Source organism: Lethenteron reissneri, chromosome 46 (genome assembly GCF_015708825.2).
Source record: "Lethenteron reissneri isolate LAM-NWPU_2019-01 chromosome 46, ASM1570882v1, whole genome shotgun sequence".
Lineage (NCBI taxonomy): Eukaryota > Metazoa > Chordata > Hyperoartia > Petromyzontiformes > Petromyzontidae > Lethenteron > Lethenteron reissneri.
The window spans coordinates 10,221,552-10,241,974 of record NC_083824.1 but is presented as its reverse complement, the minus strand read 5'-3'; positions in this window follow the sequence as shown (position 1 = coordinate 10,241,974).

Here is a 20,423-nt window from a genome sequence, read left to right as displayed (position 1 = left end):
CCACCCCCCTCCCCGCTGTCTCCCCTCCCCCCGCTGCCCCCCCCTTCGTTCCTCCATATTATTCCACTGCTCCCCCCATTCTCCTCTCCTGTTCCCTCATCCCAGCACCTCACGTTCCTGCACCCCCTCCCCCCGTGCCTCACCTCCCCCCCCCCCTTCCGTTCCTCACCCTCCGTTCCACTTCACTCGGTCCCTCCCCACTTTTGCTGTCCCGTTCCTCCTTTCTCTGTTTCCCCCCCCTCTTCCCCGCCCCCCTCCGCCCCCCTCACTTCAATTTCGCCTCCCGCGTTCTTCCCACGTTCCCGCGCGCCGCGTAGTGAGTGGGCTCACGTCTAGTTCTCGTTCGCCCGCGGTGCACTTACACAAGGCGCGCACGCGCCAGACGTTCGTGCGGTGGGATTGTTAATCCAGTCAGACCCCGATGTACGTCTACCCCCTTATACGTCGTTTTGCAAATACGTCGTCGCTTCATTGTGAATACCACCACCTGGTTTACGTCCCCTCAACCCCGCACTCGCGTCGTTGTCAGCGTCGTTAGTCCTTTCTCGGTATTTTTAAATCCGTTATATTAAGTTCACTTGCTTGCTTGCTTAGGACCGTGCAAATATTTCGGTCGTTTTTTAACCCACTTCCCGTGATCCAATCGAGTTGACATTTTCCACACAGACTCGTTGTGCGTGACAATTAATGTTCGTGAATTTTTTTTCCCAAAATGTTACACTTTTTAGGACAAAAATATTATATTTAATTACCAATTGCTTAATGCTGCCATGCAATCATCTGACCCATAGGTGGCAGCCATCTCAAGCCAGAGGACGAGAGGACTCTAGCCGCCACGCATATAAAGGATTTATAGTGAAAAACTTTGTTTTTACGGGTTATACTTGTTTCCTCTCGGCATTCGCCCTCACCGCCTTCCCTGTAAATCGCTTCTGTGAATGACGTCGTTTCGATATTCGTCATCGCACCTTTCAGGAACGCATCCCCAAGACGCAAATCGGGGTCTTACTGAATTATTTTTTATTTTATTTTACAGGAGGTATTCTGGCGTGGCTCTGCCGATGGCTCAGAGACGATGTCAATCGATATTCCTTCAGGGGAAGATACAATGAGACGTTAGGAAAAATATAAAAATAAAGCAGATGTGCTGCCGGTTATAATTAACAAATACTGGCAATTACGTCCCATCGAAACATCGGCGCGCATAGTATTGGCATTAATCAAATTATAGAAGTCAAAACTAATCTTAAAATTATACTCTGTTACACATTTGCAGCGTATTACGTTGCTCTATATAGATTTAAAATAATGACCAGATGATAAAAGTGGAGCGATAATTCAGAATTGAGCAACTGTCAGTTTGCTGTGCGTTTAATCAGCGCAATGTCACATTCCGGTCCTTTATATTGTGCTTTATTGTCAATAGTGCGACGCGTTAGTGAGTATATTTCTTTGTTTTCGTTGCATTTCGTGGCAAAAACAAATCATTAGTTTGACGAAAGTGGGGTGGAAAAAACGGTGATGGGGATGAGCGAATAGACGATCTCCTGCCCCGCGTTTATTTCCCGTGGAAGGTGTGCAAGTGAAGTACCATAAACGTCGCAGTCATTAAAATGTTGTTCAAAATGTTCGTGAGCGACTGCACGGTTGGATACGTACGGTGCAAGAGAGGTTCTACATACACACGTACATACAGGGCAAGTCTTTGGAAGTGCGGAAAACTCCGGTGCAGATATTTCTGCCCTGATTTCACTTCTCGTGCCTATCTCTCTCTCTCAAGCGTCTTTTTCCCCAAATTCTGCTCTCGGTGCGTGGATGAAGAATCCGTTGGCAACTCTCCACGCAGCGAATCAGCCGCCACCGTGTGAAAGAACGGGCCGCGCAGGTGGATATCACAGAGCTACTTCTGAGATCCCCTTTAACTGACCTCTGATCCACACGGCCAAGACGGCCACACTCTCCCACCCACTCGGCCACTGACCGCAATGTTCGTCACACGACTGTCAAAATGATTTTTTGTTTAATTACACTGGTCAACACACTTTTTCTGGCATAAAGTATTCAAACGGTTTTAAGGTAATTTTGGGGTGCTGATTCCAAATCTGGCATCAGTTTTTGTCTATCACATCAGGGTTTTTGAGATATCAAATATTGCATTTTCAATTAAAACTGCAGAAGAAAAATATTAAATAAATGTGGATATCTACATAAAATGATATTATTAACACACTATACAAAAAGTACAGCACCATATTTTAACACTAAAGCAGTCACTGACTCGCAACAACTTGCAATCATAAGTGACAGAGTTAATTTCGGGTAAAATCAATGAAAATGGGGTATGCCGATAGCATAAAAATGAGATGTGATAGAGCAAATCTGAGATCAGATTTAGAATCAGCACCCTGAAATTAGTCAAAAACAGCTGCAAAAGTCCAGGCCAGAAAAAAATGTTTTTTGTTGTTGTTGACCAGTGTTATCAGACCAAGATTTCATCCCAATGAAGTATATAAATTAACTTAACGTTGACGGACTCGCTAAACCCGAGAACCCGGCTTAAGCACAGCTTGAGAAGCCAGGCTCTCGGCTGTACCAGCGAATTCAAATTGCACGGCCAACTTCGAGTCCTACGTCTCTTTGCTCAATAAATTCCATTTGTCCGGCCGTAAGTGAGCAGCGATTTAATACCGTCACTAAATATGCAATAGGGTAATGTAAATCACAATTTTTTTTATTTGGTTGTAAACCGTGGCCTTTTGAGCCCCCCCGCCGCTGCTTAAAGCCGCCAGATTATCCCTCGACATCGGTTCTTAGCCACGCGTCACTTTGCTCTTAAACTCCCCGCGCCCGCCTCTCCACCCCGTCGTAATCTCCGTGTATTTACCGCGGGTCATTTCATCGTTTGCGAGCATTCGGCCTGATACAAAAAAAGCGAACGCATTAAGCGAGGTAAAAGGCTAAGAAGGGGCCATCGTTTAATGGACAAAGGAGTCACCTGTTAAACATGGAATTATTATTTGCTGTCACCTAACACTCATTCTCGTGCCCCCGCAATCAGCTCTCTAATGGCCGCGGCGTTATGAAGATGCTGATTGATGCGTGCTCGTCACGCCGTGGGTATTGATCTCGCACACACGCATTGATTCCGAGGCAGATTATAGACTCACCGATGGCGCGCGCCAACAAAGGGGGGAATCTCGCGTTCACCCTCCGTCGCGTTAACTCAACGTGCTTTATTCACGGAGCGCGCCGCTCACGCTCACAATTTAAGGCCTTGTAAGGTGGAATAAATAATACCTCTCGAGAGGGCAGTTGGCATAACGGTAAAATAATGACCGGGCAAATCCCTCCCGCCCCCACTCCCCCCCCCCCACCTGGCGGGGAGAGTTATGCAACAGCCGACCTCTCTGTCACCACTCCTGTCGTCATCATCGCCGCTTTTGTCATCATCAAAATCTGATGATGTTTGCTGTCAACCGGCAGTCGCCCGTTCCAAAAAAAAAACAAAACGGATCGGCCGCGCGCCGACGTCGATGAAAGTTGACCAGAAATAGGGCGCGCAACTCAAAGCGTCGCTTTGTCCAATTTCCACCTCCGCCCCCCCCCTCCTCCCCCGTCAAATCCTCCACACTGCGCCGCGATGGAAGGAGGGAGGGGAGGGGCGGGTGGGGAGGCTACGGATTATGATTGAGCTGGAAGTGGCGGTCGTTGTTGGTGTCGTAATGGGTCCATCAAAGCGAAGGCGCGCTGGGGGTCGCAGGTGTTGGACGGGACCCCGTTGCTGCGAGGTCACGAGTCGGGCTGCGATGGGGCTGATTGCAGCCATTTGTCTGCTGGGTTGGTGGGGCCCTCCCCCCCTCCCTCTTCCACCTGGGGGTGCGTGGGCGCGCGCGGGGGGGGGGTGTACTTCGAGTGGGGGGACGATTTGAATGAATTCAAAACAAAGGTTTTGCGAAGCGTTTTTGTGCGTCAGGTTTCGTCCGTCCGTTTCGCCTCTCCGTTTGTCCGTCCTGTGAACGCGGCGGCGCTAGAACTGTCGTCGCGATGATCCAACAGGAACCATAGCTGGAGTATGAAAGTTAAGTTGCTATTAGGGACTTGTCCGTTGGGAAAAAAAAAACTAACAGCCATGTTTATCAAAGGTTTGCACCAAAACCCGGAGACTCAAATCAAAGCAAAAAAGGATCATCAGCAAATAGGCAAATGTGTTTTTCACCTGATATTTCGAGTTCCTTACCGCTAATAAAATACTTCTGAAGAAAAAATATATATTGGAAAGTTGGAAAGCAGTGCAAGATCGATGTTTATGCGTGATTTTTCTTCCTTGCTTATTTGTGGCTGTGCTTGAGTTAGGCTCAGGTTAAGGTCAAGGTTTTGGCTATAAGTTGACTTCGTCAAATATACATCTTGTAAAAAAATTGTTGAGCTTACCCTGAATATATATTTTTCAGCCTACGGATATACTGTCCCTCGCCATGTAAACGTGGAATTTCTGCTGCAAAAATAGGGCCACCAACGGAGGTGAGCACCGTGCCACAGTTCGCATGGTGCGGGCGTGGATGATTTGGGGGTACAATTCTCCATCCGGCAGCGACCTCAGTCTTACCAGATGTCACGCGCATCTCATGAAGCTGTAGTTACCGTGAAAATGTACACACCTTGACATTTTTTACACTTCTTGGTTCTTTCGGTAAAGTCACGTAGAAGGGAAGTAACGTCATGAGAATTATTTATTATGTTTTATTTTTATTATTTTATTACTTCCCTTCTACGTGACTTTACCGAAAGAACCAAGAAGACGAATCCCTGCAGTCACGAAAGCTTTAAATCGAAATTTTTTACACTTTCAATATGCGTTCCCGATTCTGTGTTAGTCGTTGAAATCATAAACAAATTCGGGCCTCGGGTAATTCCCGGTGTTAAGAGCCCCTCCTGTCTAAATTTCCCAGAGGGTGGAGAGGGGGCACTGGAGATGGAGCGGGGTCAGGGCAGGCACCCTGAGCACGGGGCCACGGCGTCGTGGCAGATCTCCCAGTGGGCCCTCCCCTCTCTCTCTCTGCGCTGGTGGCGGCTCGGTGAGGTCACTCACAGCTCCATACCTGCTTAGCTTGCGAGTTGTAGGGGACCGAGCCCCACCCCCTCCCCCCGCAAACCCACCCCACCCCTCCCGCTAAATCCTAATGCTCAAGTCAAACAATGTTGGAACAATATGAGTAAGGGCCGAGATCCCCAGCACAATGTAGGATGGACAGAAGGAAAGCACACCATCACTCATCCCATGTTGCGTTTACCATTCGTTTAAAGTTTGTTTAACATTGACCGTGTCGCCATCCCTCCTCTTTAAACAAGGTCACGCTACAGGGCTCGGGCCGCGAGCAGCACGGATCGCGAGTGACCGACGCGAACAAGCGGACGGGATAAATGAGTTCACGACGCTACCGTGGCGATGATGGGTGCGGCGGTGCGGGGGGGTGGGCGCGGGCTATGAGCACGCGCGTCGTCCCATGGTTCTAATGGCCTACGGGCCCCGGTTGCGCACGCAACGAAACGCAGGGGTGACTTCAGGAAATGAGTTTTGAGTTTACATTTCAAAGCCCGGAGGGGGGGGGGGGGAAGGGGCGAGAGGGGGTGGAAATTCCTGCCCCTTGAAAGTATCGCGCAAGAGCCGCAAAATAAATGACGGCGCGAAAATGTACACTTTGTAATAAACTCCGCCGTCATGTGAATTACTAGATAATGTCGCCCCTGGGTGAATGAAACGCGCCGAGCTAAGTAGGGGTTTTGCCGCTTCCCTCGAGGGCGTTCTGTGGGCTCTGCGCCTTTACCAAACGCGCAGCGAAGATTATAAATTGCTCCAGAGTTTGGGCGCAAGATGAAAAGACACGGGAACCAAGCTCTCTCTCTCTCTCTCCTCTCTCGCTCCGCTAAACGAGACGGCGCTTGACAAAAAAAAATCGCAAATTCCGGCACACGGTGAGAAAACGTTCCCGCTCGGAAAGCGCTCGGGGGTCGGGGGGGGGGGGGGCAGAGAAGAGCGAGCATGGAATGTAATTATTGCCATGCTTTCAAAACGTATTTCCGGCTCAGGGATAATGAATGTACAAATTAATTTTAGCAGCGCAATAATGAATTGGCCGGCAGTTGGAGCCGTTCCTCATCGGCTGTTCGCTAGGGGTTCAGCGATTTCACCCCCCACCCCCGCCGCCCCGCACGTAAATTTATCGAATCGCTGGGAGGGACCTGAGATTTGATAAATTGCCAGGATGCAGGGCTACAATTTCAATAAATGTTGTCTCATGCCTATGTGGGGCTGGGAGAGGAAATGGTAAATTATTACTTGCCCACAAGTCACGATTTTAATGTGCTTAGGAATCCCAATTTGCTTACTTTTATTCTGTTCTTGCGTACATATTCAGGAGCTCGACTTCAATGTCGAGGTCTGTCTGCCAGCCAGGATGAGAGGGCTTCAGGAGAGAGATAGAGTTCGTGTAAATTTCGATTTAAAGCTTTCGTGACTGCAGGGATTCATATTCTTGGATCTGTCGGTAAAGTCACGTAGAAGAGAAATAATCAAATATAAAATATATATATTTATTATTTTAGTATTTCACGTAGAAGAGAAATAATCAAATAATAAAAAAATATCTTTTTATTATTTTATTATTTCTCTTCTACGTGACTTTACCGAAAGATCCAAGAATAAGAGTTCGTGTAGTTTCGCTCTTTCACCTCCTCCGTCCAATGAGCGCAGGCCGCAGTGGGTTTACTGTGACGGTCCATGGAACGAGTTGCATGGCCACAATCACACTCCTGTGGCTTGGATTCAATTCTCCAATCACAAAGGAGATGTGCGCATAGGCCCGTGGATGTTCTGATGCGATTGATGGTTGCACCACCTGTACCTTCGAGGAGGAGTTTCTAAGCCAGGACATGTGTTTTTTTGGCTTTTGAAAAAGGTGCTTATTTTAAAAGAGGTTTGTATTTAAAGAGGTGTTTATTTAAAAATAGGTGTTTGTTTAACAATAGGTGTTTATTAACAAAAGGTGTTTATTTAACAAGAGGTGTTTATTAACAAAAGGCGTTTATTTTAAAAGATGTGTGTATTTAAAAATAGGTGTTTATTTGACAAGACGAGTTTATTCTGGACGTATACTTTGCTCCACTCTTTTCGCCAGCATTCTTTCGGAAAAAAACAACCATTTTATTTGAGCAGGTAAGACCCACTGAGCTGTCTAGCTCTTATTTCAGAAGCGATCTGGCCACAAATGATAGCTCAACGAAGTGGCTTATCACGTGGAAATGTACAGCAGCCAAATACTCTAAATTCACGTTGATTACGAATGTGGAGGGAAAAACCCAGAGGACCTGGAGAAAAATCCACGTGACCACGGAGAACATGCAAACTCCAAACATTGCGGCGTCAGGGTCAGTGTCGAACCCACGACCTATTGCATAACAGGCGAGGTAGTTAACATCTCACCACGGTCACGCCCGTATGGGTGAGTTTCTAGCATGGTGACAGCAGCACAATCCGGGGACCGGGACTCGATTAGCTGCAGAGCTACGATGTTAAGGTCTTGGTTGATGGCTGGGTTGCCGTTACCTTATTCGCTTAATTCTCTCAAATTTTTTGGACGAAAAATTTGCAAAGAAACTGCAATAATTTGATTATCAGCCACTATTTGGTCAATCCACTGCTGGATGAAGGCCTCAAGCAACTGCCATCGCGTATGACCCTGCGATGCAACAAACCACCAACACCTGTGCCGTACGAGCCGATGTGATAGCTCCATCATCTTCTATGTACGACCTCTGAAACAGGGACAAGTTTTGTTCTTTCATTAAAATATATAACTAAATATTTTATTTTTTTCTCTCGTGCAAACCTCCTCCCAAAGTGAGCAGGGTCAATTCCCAGCTTTGGCGTAAAGCAGCTCATCTGAAAGGCATCATTACGTTTCATGGTGGTATCTGGATGAGATTATGTCTCGCCTACACAGGCGCGCGTGAATGGAGGGGCACTCCCAGTTGGAGCGAGCGCGCGTGCTGGAGGCAGTTGCCAGCAGCGCCCGTGCCCACCCAGTCGCCCCCTGAGCGGTGCCGCCACTTAAAACCCCTCAACACTCCACCCCTCTTCTTTGTTCTTTCGGTAAAGTCACGTAGAAGGGAAGTAATAAAATAATAAAAATAAAACAGTGAGAATTATTTTATTATGTTTTATTTTTATTATTTTATTACTTCCCTTCTACGTGACTTTTCCCGAAAGAACCAAGAAGATGAATCCCTGCAGTCACGAAAGCTTTAAATCGAAACTCTCACCCCCTGGCACCCTTAATAAACGACGTGAACAACATGCACTACCAAACTCTGCAGCCAGCTATGGCTGCAGAGTTTGGTAGTACATGTTGTTGACGTCGTTTATTGTGAAAATTCGGTCACAGTTCCTATGATCACTCTTTCATTGCTTTTATGGCTTTATTTTGGTGATTTTAGAAAAGTTTTTTGGTTTGGCCATGTTTGTTTGTAGTACGGAGTTAGACTGGTGGCTTTAATCTAAGTTGTTTTTGGTTGTTGTTTGACTTGCATCCCACTGGGATTTTTGCACACAGCGTTGGTGTACGGTGCTTTTTCTGCAATATTTTGCTGTCTTTTCTTGGATTTTCTGTTTGCACATAGTCACATAGTCACTTGAAGATGTTTTCTTGTTCATGTTTTTTTTCTGTTTGTTGCGGTTGCACCCGATTCAAGAGCCGAATTGCTCACAGGGCTATACCTAATAAATGAAACTTGAACTTGAACCCTTAAAAATCCACGGGAGGATTTTATTACTAATTTGTATTATTATTTTTTATTAAATTTTTTTTCATTTACTTTACTCCACCTATTCATCGACGGTGCTGCTGGTTTGTTCACTTTGGCCCTACTTTAGGCCGTGGGATTATTTTTGTTATCGTTGGCGTCTGCACGTGTCCGCGACAGAGGGGCTGGGGGAGATCTCCCTCCCGTGCGAGGTGCCTCTGCCACCAGTGGCTCGAAGCAGACGTTGCGGGACTGTGCCTTTGCAGTGGTGCAGCGACATCTCAATAGGCGCCGTACAGCAACAACGGGATAAGCAGCAAGCGTAGGCGCGTTTTCATTATGTCTGTTTGCTTTGTATTCACAATATATAATGATGATGACCATTATGATAATCATCGTCATGCTGCTCCACTGCTGGATGAAGGCTTCTCCAAGTCGTTGCCACCTCTCGCCTAACGGCGACGTAACAATGCGACTAGCACCTGCACCCCGGCTGGATCCATCGCTCCATCTCCCCGTTGGATGTCCTCTCGGGTGACGTTCCCCTTCATTTGTCTGCCACTCCGTCATTAGTCTCGGCCACTGCCCATCGTCGAACCAGGGGAAGTGCACCGCTCCCGCCCACTCACATTTATGAACAGTTAGAATGATCAGAATCAGAAAGGGGTTTTATTCGCCATGAAAGTTCGCACAGACAAGGAATTTACTATGGCAGGAAGGTGCCATAGTAGGAATCTTAAAACTTTAATAAGTGGTATACAGTCTAACTATACTAAAGTTACAAAGTCTAACTAATACTAAGGGGATAAAGTATGTAAATTTTTTAATAAGTATACAATATAAAATGTGAATTAGCCGTAATATACAATCTTAAAATACAAAAATACAAGTAGGGTAACATGTTGTAAATATGGCAAGGTCTAATTTAGTAGATAAAATGTTAAAATGATGTCTCGTACATTGCGTTTGCTCTCTGGCACATGTGGTCAGGGCAATGTGGTTTGCTGAAGAAAACTTTAAATCTGTGGATATGACCATCATGTATGTTGAACTTCTTTCACACCGTACATAGCCAACCGTGCTAATCGAAGGTGCGGGGGAAAGGAATATAAACTAAACAGAAAAAGCAGTTCTAAACAAATTAGCTTTCAATCTCGACTTAAAAGTTCAAAGCTCCAGTAGCTTCCTAATATCGGAGGGAAGAGCATTCCAGACGGTCGCAGAAGCGCATCTGCAAGCGCAGCGCGATGCAGTGACCGTCTTTGTTCGAAGGCTCGCTAAAAACCACTGCGAGGATGAAAACACGACGTGTTTAATATTCTATATATCCCAATTTTGAAGACGCTTCATAGTTCAAATCACGGGCTTCAGGCTGTGAGGTGGCTATGAGATGGCAGGACAGCAAAGGGCTCGGTTGCAATATCGATTAACATATTTGGGATCTGTAGATTACATAATCACTGCGGTACATTGAATGTTATCTTCACGTGTGCGTAGGGTTCTGTGCGGACATTCCAGTTTCCTCCCGCAAGCCAAACTCTGCAATGTAGGACGCTCCTGAAAACGAGTCTTGAGAGAGTCGGTGAGGCTTTCCTGGATACATAATTACCATTAAGTAATTGGCAAACAGCACGGATAACCAGATGATGGAATTCGAGACCACGGAAGGATCAGCAGAGAAGGAGTGCCCTCCCATTAAGCAGAGATTTGAGAAATAACATTGGTAAAGCACTAAAGAATGAATCATTGTGATGACATGTTACGTGCCGATACAATACAATATCGGAATGAGGTTATTGATGTGAATATTGGCAATGCAATGCATGTACGATATCAGCCACGGATGATCTGTGTGTGAAACACCCCGGTGAGCACGTGGTAATGGTCGTTGTGGCGTGATGACGGAACCCTCAAACGTGCCAGTGAATTTCCCCGAGAGGCAGGCGAGAACTCGTCAAGACAAACGCCTCTTTTGCGAAGCGACCTTGAGATCAGTGTCCGTATTTGAAGTATAATTTGGTGGAGATTGAAAGAGATCACTGAGAACAAACGCCGAGCGAGCGTAGCAAAAGTGGCGACGCAGCAGCGATTTCGTGACACATTAACGCGCTTAAACATTAAACGTACGTGGCCATGGAGGAGCACACGGGTGTATGTATGTTGAACTTCTTTCACACCGTACGTAGCCAACCGTGCTACTCGGAGGTGCGCGGGGACGGACAACAATCTAAACGCACAAAAACAGCTCTAAAAAAAGAGTTGTTTTTAATCTAGATGATTTAAAAGGACATTGCTCCAGTGGCTTCTTAACATCGGAAAGAAGAGCGTTCCAGACGGCCACGGGAGGTGCATCTGAAACCTGCTGCGAGGTTGACCGGAGGTCTCGTGATGGTTTATGCCTCCAGTTAACTGGCTATGCAATAACACTCACCACACGGCGACACACATCGTACACGGCCACTCATTCTGTGCAATAACACACATGCCACGTAAATAACGTGTTGCTACGCAGTCACATACCGAGCAATAACACCCATGCAAACAAAGACAAAGACCCTCCCCCCTCTCCTGTATCACCGACAGAAGAATGTGGGGGGCAAATGCTGTGAGCGAGGAGCACCTATGAAGGCCGTTACGGGACACGAATGGGTGTGTGGCCAATATCACGTCCGGCCGCCTTTGTCTCCCCAGTGCTGATGTCTACACACTGAACCAGGTACTGAGTCGACCTCGAGGAGATCCAGCACCGTTCAAAATACCCGTGACTGCTGTTGGTCGTGAGCGGGGAATCGAACTCGGCTCGCAGTGCACTGACCACTCTACCGCCGCTCCCTGTAACCAGAGGTCACAAACGGGTTTTGATTCCTTACCCGTACCCGGCCGCACCAGGGTCGCAAATGGGTACCGGTACCCGTACCCGGCCGGGTACGGTTACGGGTACCCTACCCGTACCCGTACCTTATCCGAAATGAGTGACAAACGGTTACTCACCAGTGACTCACGGCCTACCCGTACCCGTACCCGGCCGCACCAGGGTCGCAAACGGGTACCCGTACCCGGCCGGGTACGGGTAGCCGGGTATCGGGTAGGGTACGGGTATCGGGTACCCGATTGCGACCTCTGCCTGTAACTCGTGAACACACACACACATACCACGGACCAACACGCGCTTTTCACGCACAGGCGTTCCGCACAACAATAATCTCGCACATACAAGAGTTATAATGTCAGATGATACCTCAGCACGGGATATGGACCGGTTGATTAGAAGGAAAGAAACAACAACTTTTCACCTCGGCTGTGATGAACGTACACACACTCACACGCGGCCGGGGTGCGGAGGGATGGGGAGATGGGAGGGATGGCGGGTGGGGCGGGGTTGGGTGGGGCTGTACTTTCCGTTGTCATCCCCTCGAGGTTGGATAGATTGACCTCCACCCTGACCCCGGATAAAATGATTAGAATTGACACGGCCACCAGGGTTAGCGCTCGAGTGCGAGACTGCTGGGGAATAGCCGGTGCTGTAGGGTTGCAGCTGAATTGCTAGGTTGCCAGGAGATGGAAGCATAGCGAGGGATTATTAAATCCATCTATGCGGAGCTTTGAGTGATCTCCCGCTCCCCTCCCCTCCTATGTGTGCTGGGCTTTCTCTGGTTTCTCGGGTTTCCTCCCACAAGAAGCCAAGCGCTCATGATTGGAATTAGCCAAACACCCAAATGTGTGGCAGGACCCTCCTGAAAATGAGTCTTGAGATTTGAGTATCCGGCTTGGTGGCCGGGTGATTGGCCTGGTGAGTGGCCGGGTGGGTGGCCGGGCGAGTAGCCAGGAATGGGGCCCGACTAACAGCGGCGTTTGGCGGCATCGTTGTCAGACGCGTCGAAGGGGTTAACTCCTCCACGTTCCGCGATGCGTGTGAAATGGGCACTGAGGCACAGCCAAACAGGGCCGCCCCTGTAATTTTATGGTGAACTTAACATTTCATGCAAGGGGTGTTTTAAATTCACCGAAGAAATCTTCTCTCCGTAAATATTTTCGCGCGCCGGGGGCAGTAAAAACCGCAGCGGCTGTAAAATAAATAGGAAGTTTAAAAACCGCATGAATGGAACGAGAGAAAAAAAAAGTAAGAGCGAGGCCGTAGGGAGCTGCGTACATACGTGCGCGCGTGCTGTGTTATTCATATTTATTGTTAACAATTGGAATACTTTAGATTTTTTTTTACATTACTGTATTACTTTTTTTTGCGGGGAGGGGAGAGGGTTCGGGGAAGGGGGGCGGGGTAGATAACACGTGTCGAAGACTCGCGCTAAGTGGATTCTCCCCCGCGATGGAATGCGTGCGTTTAAAAATAAAAAAAACCCTCTGCAATTTCAAACAATGCGAAGCCCCACCCCCCCAACCCCCACCCTTGAGATTGATTTCCTTACTAAATGCTTCAAAGTGCTCGGGCCTTGGCCACAGTATATCAGTGTCATTAAAAGCGGAAGGCTCCTTTGGCCTGGCCGAGACGAGCAATAAATACCGCCCGCAGCTGCGATTTGTCAGACATTGTGCGTCTCTCGCAGAGTGCAGACCGCGGGCAGCCCTCGCCGCGTGACCCACGGAGAGAGAGAGAGGGGGGGTGGAAGGTGGAGGAGGGCGAGCGGTCGCTATTCAGACGCCATACATCACCGCGTTATTGTGCGCACACGTGGGCCCCCACGCGCGTCTTCACCCACCCGCGGGTCAGGCCTGCTGCCCCCCCCCCCCCACGTGATCGAGACGCGAGGTCTTCCCAGGGTCCCCGGCTCCTTGAGCGCGCGGTGTTCGCGCACGCGCGTTTAGGGGTTGGGGTCGCGCGCGCGCGTGCGCCCTTCGTGTTTTGCCATCGCCACAGCACACGCTGGAGATTTCTTCATTCTTAGTGAACCTGCTTCGTGATTCTCCGGCCCCCTGTTTGCTGTCGGGGCCAAGCGTGTCTCAATGGTACAGTGCACGCGGTATTGATGGGCCTGAGAAGTGTTGTAAGGATGGAGCGGAAATCTTCGAATATCCGCTCACATTGGAACACCTTGCCATCCATATGGGCCGTACGCATGGGTATAAGGCATTCGGTGGGCTAATGATTCAGGATGGAGTGGTGGCGCAGTGGTTAACGTACTGCGCTGTGAGCTCGGCGACCTGATTTACATTCCAGGCCACCGTTAAAAATCAGTGACGTCTCAATCAAGCTTAGATCCCCCCCAGCTCTCCCATCAGCATGATGAAGTATGGTCAACCAATCACCCCATGACTGACACTACCGGGGAGGCCTCCATCCGACTCGGGCAAAACAAAACACAAAGATCCCCAGCAGCCCTTCGTGGTGTCGTTGCCTTGCGCCCCAAATCGTAACCCAAGCTGAGGCGTCTAGACGGGAGGTAATGCGCCTGCCATGCGTCGTGGCGTCTGCGCTCCGTCAGCCATAGCAGCAGCAGCAGCAGCTCTTTGGTTCTCGAGAGAGACGAGGAGAGGGTGGGGGGGGGGGGTCATGGGGCGATGTTCACCTGCTCAGATCGCACCTGCAGTGCTCACTCACGAGGAGGAGGGGGGGGGGGTCTCCAGGCACGCGCACATTGCAGTCGGTGCCACAATCGCTTTCCGACCGAAGCGAGATGATTTTCGTCCGTCCGCGTTTGGACGTCTAAGCGTTCTCGAGTGTTGACCGAGCCACCACCGCCCCCCCTCCCCCCCGAGGTACTTACACCCCCCTAAGCGCTTCAAACGAGGCGGGCGGAACTCGCCGTGAGAGATTCCACGTGGCGGCGCGCGTGCGCGCGGCAGAAAAGTTTGATTCGACGTGAGGCCTTGAACGGCGATCCGTCGAATCAAGAACGCGCAAGCGCTGATCACGTCAAATTGGCAAAGGGCGTTCATTATATATTTTTTAAGTGCAAAAAATTAACCCGTAAAAACAAAGTTTTTCACTATAAATCCTTTATATGCGTGGCGGCTAGAGTCCTCTCGTCCTCTGGCTTGAGATGGCTGCCACCTATGGGTCAGATGATTGCCTGCCACCATTAAGCAATTGGTAATTAAATATATATTTTTTCCTAAAATGTAGAAAATTTTGGAAAAAAAATTTCAGGAAAATAAATTGTCACGCACAACGAGTCTGTGCGCAAAATGTCAGCTCGATTGGATCACGGGAAGTGGGTTAAAAAACGACCGAAAGATTTGCACGGTCGTAAGCGCACAAGCAAGCAAGTGAACTTAATATAAAGGATTTAAAAAAAAAATTCGCGTAAACATTTTTTTGGACGTCGTCATCAATTACCAGCCATTATCTATCCACTGCTGGAGGACTCCCCCCCTCCCTCCCTCCAAGCCGGTCAACCATCTTTCAAGGTCCCGCGGATGCATCGAGCCATTAAAGTTTGCGCGCGCGTGCCGGAGCTGCTTTTCACCGTGCGCGTTCCCCTCCCTTGGCCGCCACTCCGGCGTTGGTCGTTCACCACGTCGCGCCCAAACCCCACTCACTTCACGAAACCGTTTCGATGTCCCTAACCCCCCGTGAGTCTCCTCTGTTCTAGCGTGCTCCTCTCCCGGCCTCTCGGAGTCATCCCGAGGACGTTTGCGCGCTTTTCAGATTGCCTTCAAGTTTCTTCGTCTAGGTTTCGTGTTTCTGATCCATCCGTTATGGCAGGTGATGTACGGTGGGGCAATTGCAGGTGTTCACTTTGTGTTGTTGGCGAGCTCACACGAATGCATTTTGTGAAGCAAGTATGAGAAGCATCATGGTCGAGAGTTTCGTTTTCTTTTGAACTTCTTTCGCACCCTAGACAACCGTGCTAATTGGAGGTGTGGGGTTAGGACAGCAAACTAGGCACACACATCTCTTCTAAAGAAATACGTTTTCAATCTATGTTTAGAATTGCATAGCTCCAGTGAATTCCGAATATCGGAAGAAAAAGCGTTCCAGACGGCCACACATCTGAAAGCGCGCGTTGCAGTGACCGTCTTTGTCCGGATGACCGGAGTTAGCGGGACGATGTGCAACGTCCGTAGCGAACCGTGCCAATCGGAGGTGCGGGACAAGGCCACCAAGCGAAGAACTTGCACGGCAAGTTTTGCGTGGACTAAACGTCCAGGTGCAAAGTTGTCGAGCCGCGTGTGTGCGATGCGCTTCGTGAGTAGCATCGACCAACACCGTCCGGCCCGCCCGCCAGAGAGCGGGCCAAGAAGAACGCACGCCACGTGGGTCCATTGATCGGTTCGGGTGGCCGCACACCCACCGCGCTGTGGGCCACCTTTAATGTACCCTGGCGCTTGCGGAAGAAGAGGTGCTCTGAGCGTGCGATGTGTGCGTGTGTGCGATGTGTGGGATGTGTGCGTGTGTGGGATGTGTGCGTGCGATGTGTGCGTGATGCATTCAACGATGGCGACTTGTGTTGCGCCGACCGCGTTAACACCGGGACGCGTGTTAATGGTCATCACGCCGGGCTTGCATACGAGAGGTCACCGGCTAGATTCTACCTCCCGGCGCCGCAGTTGAAAGAATGGGCCAAGTATTTGATACACACCACCAGCCACAACCCCTACCCATTGCCTCTGTCAAGGTTGGCAGTATCAATGAGTGCACCGCAGTTCATCGATTGAGGGGTCACGTGCGATGGAGTAGAGCGTGGCTACTCCCACCAAATCCAAGATGATCCGACTCAGGTGGAAGCGTCGACATAATACCCTCTAGAGCAGTGTGTTTCACGCGTTTTCAAAGGGAGAGGCCATTGTCGCCTATAAGACATCAGCGTGAGGGCCGCCACATATTTGAAACCACTGGGGTTTGTGACAGCACCATGATGGGGCGATTTTCACATTTGTTGCGTATTGTAGGGGTGGGGGTGGGTGGGGGGGCGCACTAAAGGCCACCAGGGGCAGCGAGTGGCCCGCGGGCGTTGTAATAAAGAACGCGGCTGGAGAAGGCCTCTTTCTCTTTCTCTCTCCACCTCCATCAAGTGGTGGGGCTTCCGCCAGCAGCGGCGTGAGTGAACAGATTGCAGGGGCTGCGCCTGCACCTTCGTCATCGTGCGCGCACATCGAGGGAGTGGGGTGGTGGGGTTGGTGTTGGGGGGGGGGGTCAGGTGGATCTTGAACTGCACCTGCAGACGGGAATCGGGTTTTGCGTGCTGCGCAGTGCGACCCCAGCGCGGGGAATTTCAACCCCGGCTGGGGGGGGGGGCTTCTTCTCGCGGAGGGGTTCACAGAAAGGGGGCCCTCTTTCTTGTGTTAAGCGAACAAGTGGCGCTTCTGTGCATTCGTAAAACCCCGGCGGTTTGTAAGGCAATCTCCGAGGGGCACGCGAAACCACGCACACACGCGGGGCCATTATGAGCCGGGCAACTCTTTTTTTGCCGAGGAGTTGAGAGCGGTGGCCGCAAAACTCAAACACTCAAACAACTCATTGACGACGCTTCACAATGGCCCGCCGAAACGACTGCTCGCCGATGCATTTGAGGACAATTTCGCGGGACAAATTTGCCAGTTAAAATGCCAAAACATTTAACCTACGTCCATCTGATAGAGGGTATTTTTTTTGGCTGTTGCAAACGATGGGCAGCTAGGGAGCAATGTGGCCCACACAATGAACAAAGACAAAGATAGCCTTCACAGCCTGTTGGGGCAAGTGCTGTTAGCGAGTAACTATGAAGACTGTCACGACACACGAGGGGGGCGGGTGGCCGGCTCCACGCCGGCCGCTTTTGTGATCATCACACACAACCCCAGGTATTTATTTGAGGCTGAGTCGACCTAGGGGAGGTCCATGGCCGGTTTAGATAATCGTCGCTGGTGTTGGTGGCCGTGAACGGGAATCGAACTCGGGAAGCCGAGTTCGTAGCACAGCGCGCTAACCGCTACACTACAGCTCCCCAAGCTCAGGTAATCAAAGACAAGATTCCCCGAGTCGCCGAACCAGACTCTTGGGGAAAATTGCTGTGAGCGAGCACATTTGAAGGCCGGCACGGCACACGAGGAGGTGGGTGGCCAGCACCACGCCCGGCCGCCTTTGTCTCTCCCGAGTGGCGATGTTTACACACCGCAGCCAGGAACTCATTTTGAGTCGACCGGTTCAGATAATCATCACTGGTGTTCGTAGCGCAGTGCGCTAACCGCGACGCCACCACACACGCAACACACACGTGGTGGTGGGTGTGTGTGTATGTGTGCGTGTGCAAAACTTGGGTCAATCGGGCACAGCTCTTGGGCATTGAAGCTTCACCAATGTCACCCGACAGCTCCAGGTGTGAACACAGACGCGCGCACGCACGTCACGTGCAAGGCCGATGTGCGCTGCAGCACGGGGCAGGGGAGCACGGGGCCCTTCGCTGCGGCCACAGACAATGGGACGTGGGCAGTGCGGCGTTATGTATATGCGGCCGCGAGCGCGCGGTGCCATGTATGCATGGGATTTGTTAATGCTTTGTCTTTTTTTTTTTGCCAAGCTGTCAGAAATGATTAATGGGCAGCATACAAATGAGTGTGTAAGGTCATGCTTAATGAAGCACAGGGTTTTTTTTTTTTTGCAGAGTGGTGGGGGCGGGGTGGGTGGGTGGTGGTGGTGGTGGTGGGTCGGTTACTGTAGCGAGTTGGTCTGCGCTACCCGTGCGACGGAAGGTGCGTAGCCTGAATGCTCTTCTGGCGATTCGCGGAATGAGGCAGGGCAGGAGCCCCCCACTCCCACCCCCCCCCCATTCTTCCATTGCGAATGGGGGGCGGTAGGCGGGGGGGGTCCTATTCGTCGGGAGCGCCTATTCGCTTGCGTGCTCTCGGGCGAGAGCGCGCCGTGGACAATTCCAGGAACCATTTATTCCAGTTAGCAAAACCAAGGGCCCCTCCTCTTAACCTCCGTCTCCTTCGGAAATAATTGGTTTATTTAAATGATGCGAAATTTAATTATTGGCATCAGCGCGGTGATTGCGGCGGCGAGGCAAGCGAGTTTGGTTGGAAGGAACGCGGCTCATAACCGTGCTGCCGCTGCTGCCGCTGCTGCTACTGTCGTCGTGTTATCTTGAGAGACCTATTAATGCGACGTTCCGGCAGAGAGATCGTGATGGGGGCAATCCCCGTCAGCAATTTAACAAGTTGAACGTAAAGGGGGGTGGGGGGGGAGGGCAGGCAAATGACTTCGGGGAATTTCTCTGCAAGTGCGGGATTCAAAATACGGGGACGGGGACTGCGGACATGGGAGACACAAAACACCCCTCCCTAGCCGCCAACCCCCCCGACTCCCCCCCTCCCAAACAAGACAAAGACAAAGATCCCCCGTACAGCCGTAACAGAATTTTGGGTCAAGTGCTGTTAGCGAGGAGCACCTACGAAGGCCGGCAGGGCACGCGAGGTGGTGGGTGGTCAGCACCACGCCTGGCCGCCTTTGTCTTCCGAGCGAAGATTTGTACACACGGCACCACGTACTTGTTTGAGGCCGAGTCTACCTAGGGGAGGCGCAGGACCAGTTTCAGCGGCACACGCAAGCACCCGATCCGTGCAGGCATTAAAAAGTGCAATTTTTTTTATTTATTATAAAGCTGCATTAAGAGTGGTGGGGCGTTTTGATGGTTTATTAAATTCCACGATGTGAAATTTCTCCCTGCGTCGCGCGACCCCACGAGGCAACCCTGGACAGCTGCTTCCAATTATGCGGCCAAACCCCCCCCACCAGCACCCCCCCCCCCCCACGCGCACATGTGTTTGGCTTTTGTGCTCCAGAGCCTCTAACCGGGTCACCAGGCCTCTCAATCTTTGAAGTCTCCCCTCCACGATTTATCACTTCTGCTGTTTCTTATTACGCTAATCATCTTCTATTACCGTTAGCCCTTTCGGTTCCACCTCTTGCTTAAAAGTTACATTTTTTTTTGTTCTCCCCTACGTTTCAGTTTTTTGTGTGTGTGTGTTTGCCTCTCGCACCCCGACCCACCCCACCCCGTGTGCTCTCGTGGCCACCCCCGTTCACCTGTCTGATGGTTTTGAAACCGCGCGTCGCCTGATGCCGTAATAGCCCCTCGCGTAAGGCGTGCAAGGGGATTTTTACACACAGCGTTGGTGTACGGTGCTTTGTCTGCAATATTTCGCTGTTTTTGCTTGGATTTTCTGTTTGCACATAGTCACTTTAAGATGTTTTTTTGTTCATGTTTTTGTTCATGTTTTTGTTTCTGTGTTTGTTGCGGTTGCACCCGATTCAAGAGATGAATGGCTCACAGGGCTATACTAAATAAATGAAATGAGACGAACGGGGCGGGCGGAGGGGACTCGTAAACGCCTGCCGGAGCAGTTGTTGAGCCTTGGTTGTTGTTGTTGTTGTTGTTGTTATGTCGTTTATGAATAAACAAATCACAATGTTACATCTTCGAGTGGACTATTTGATGTGTGTGTGTGTGGGGGGGGGGGGGGGGGAATGTCGCTTTGTAGAAGCGGCACAAACTTCCGAATCTCCGTCAACAAACTCCACCGCTGGTTTGAGCGTGAGGGTCGTTTGACCATACTTCACCAAACTCTTTGGTTCGTTCGGTAAAGTCACGTAGGTAGAAAAAAATAATCGATCACGACGTTTCGATCGAAAGAAAACGGTCGCTTGTGTTGCGATCGAAACGTCGTGATCGATTATTTTTTCTACC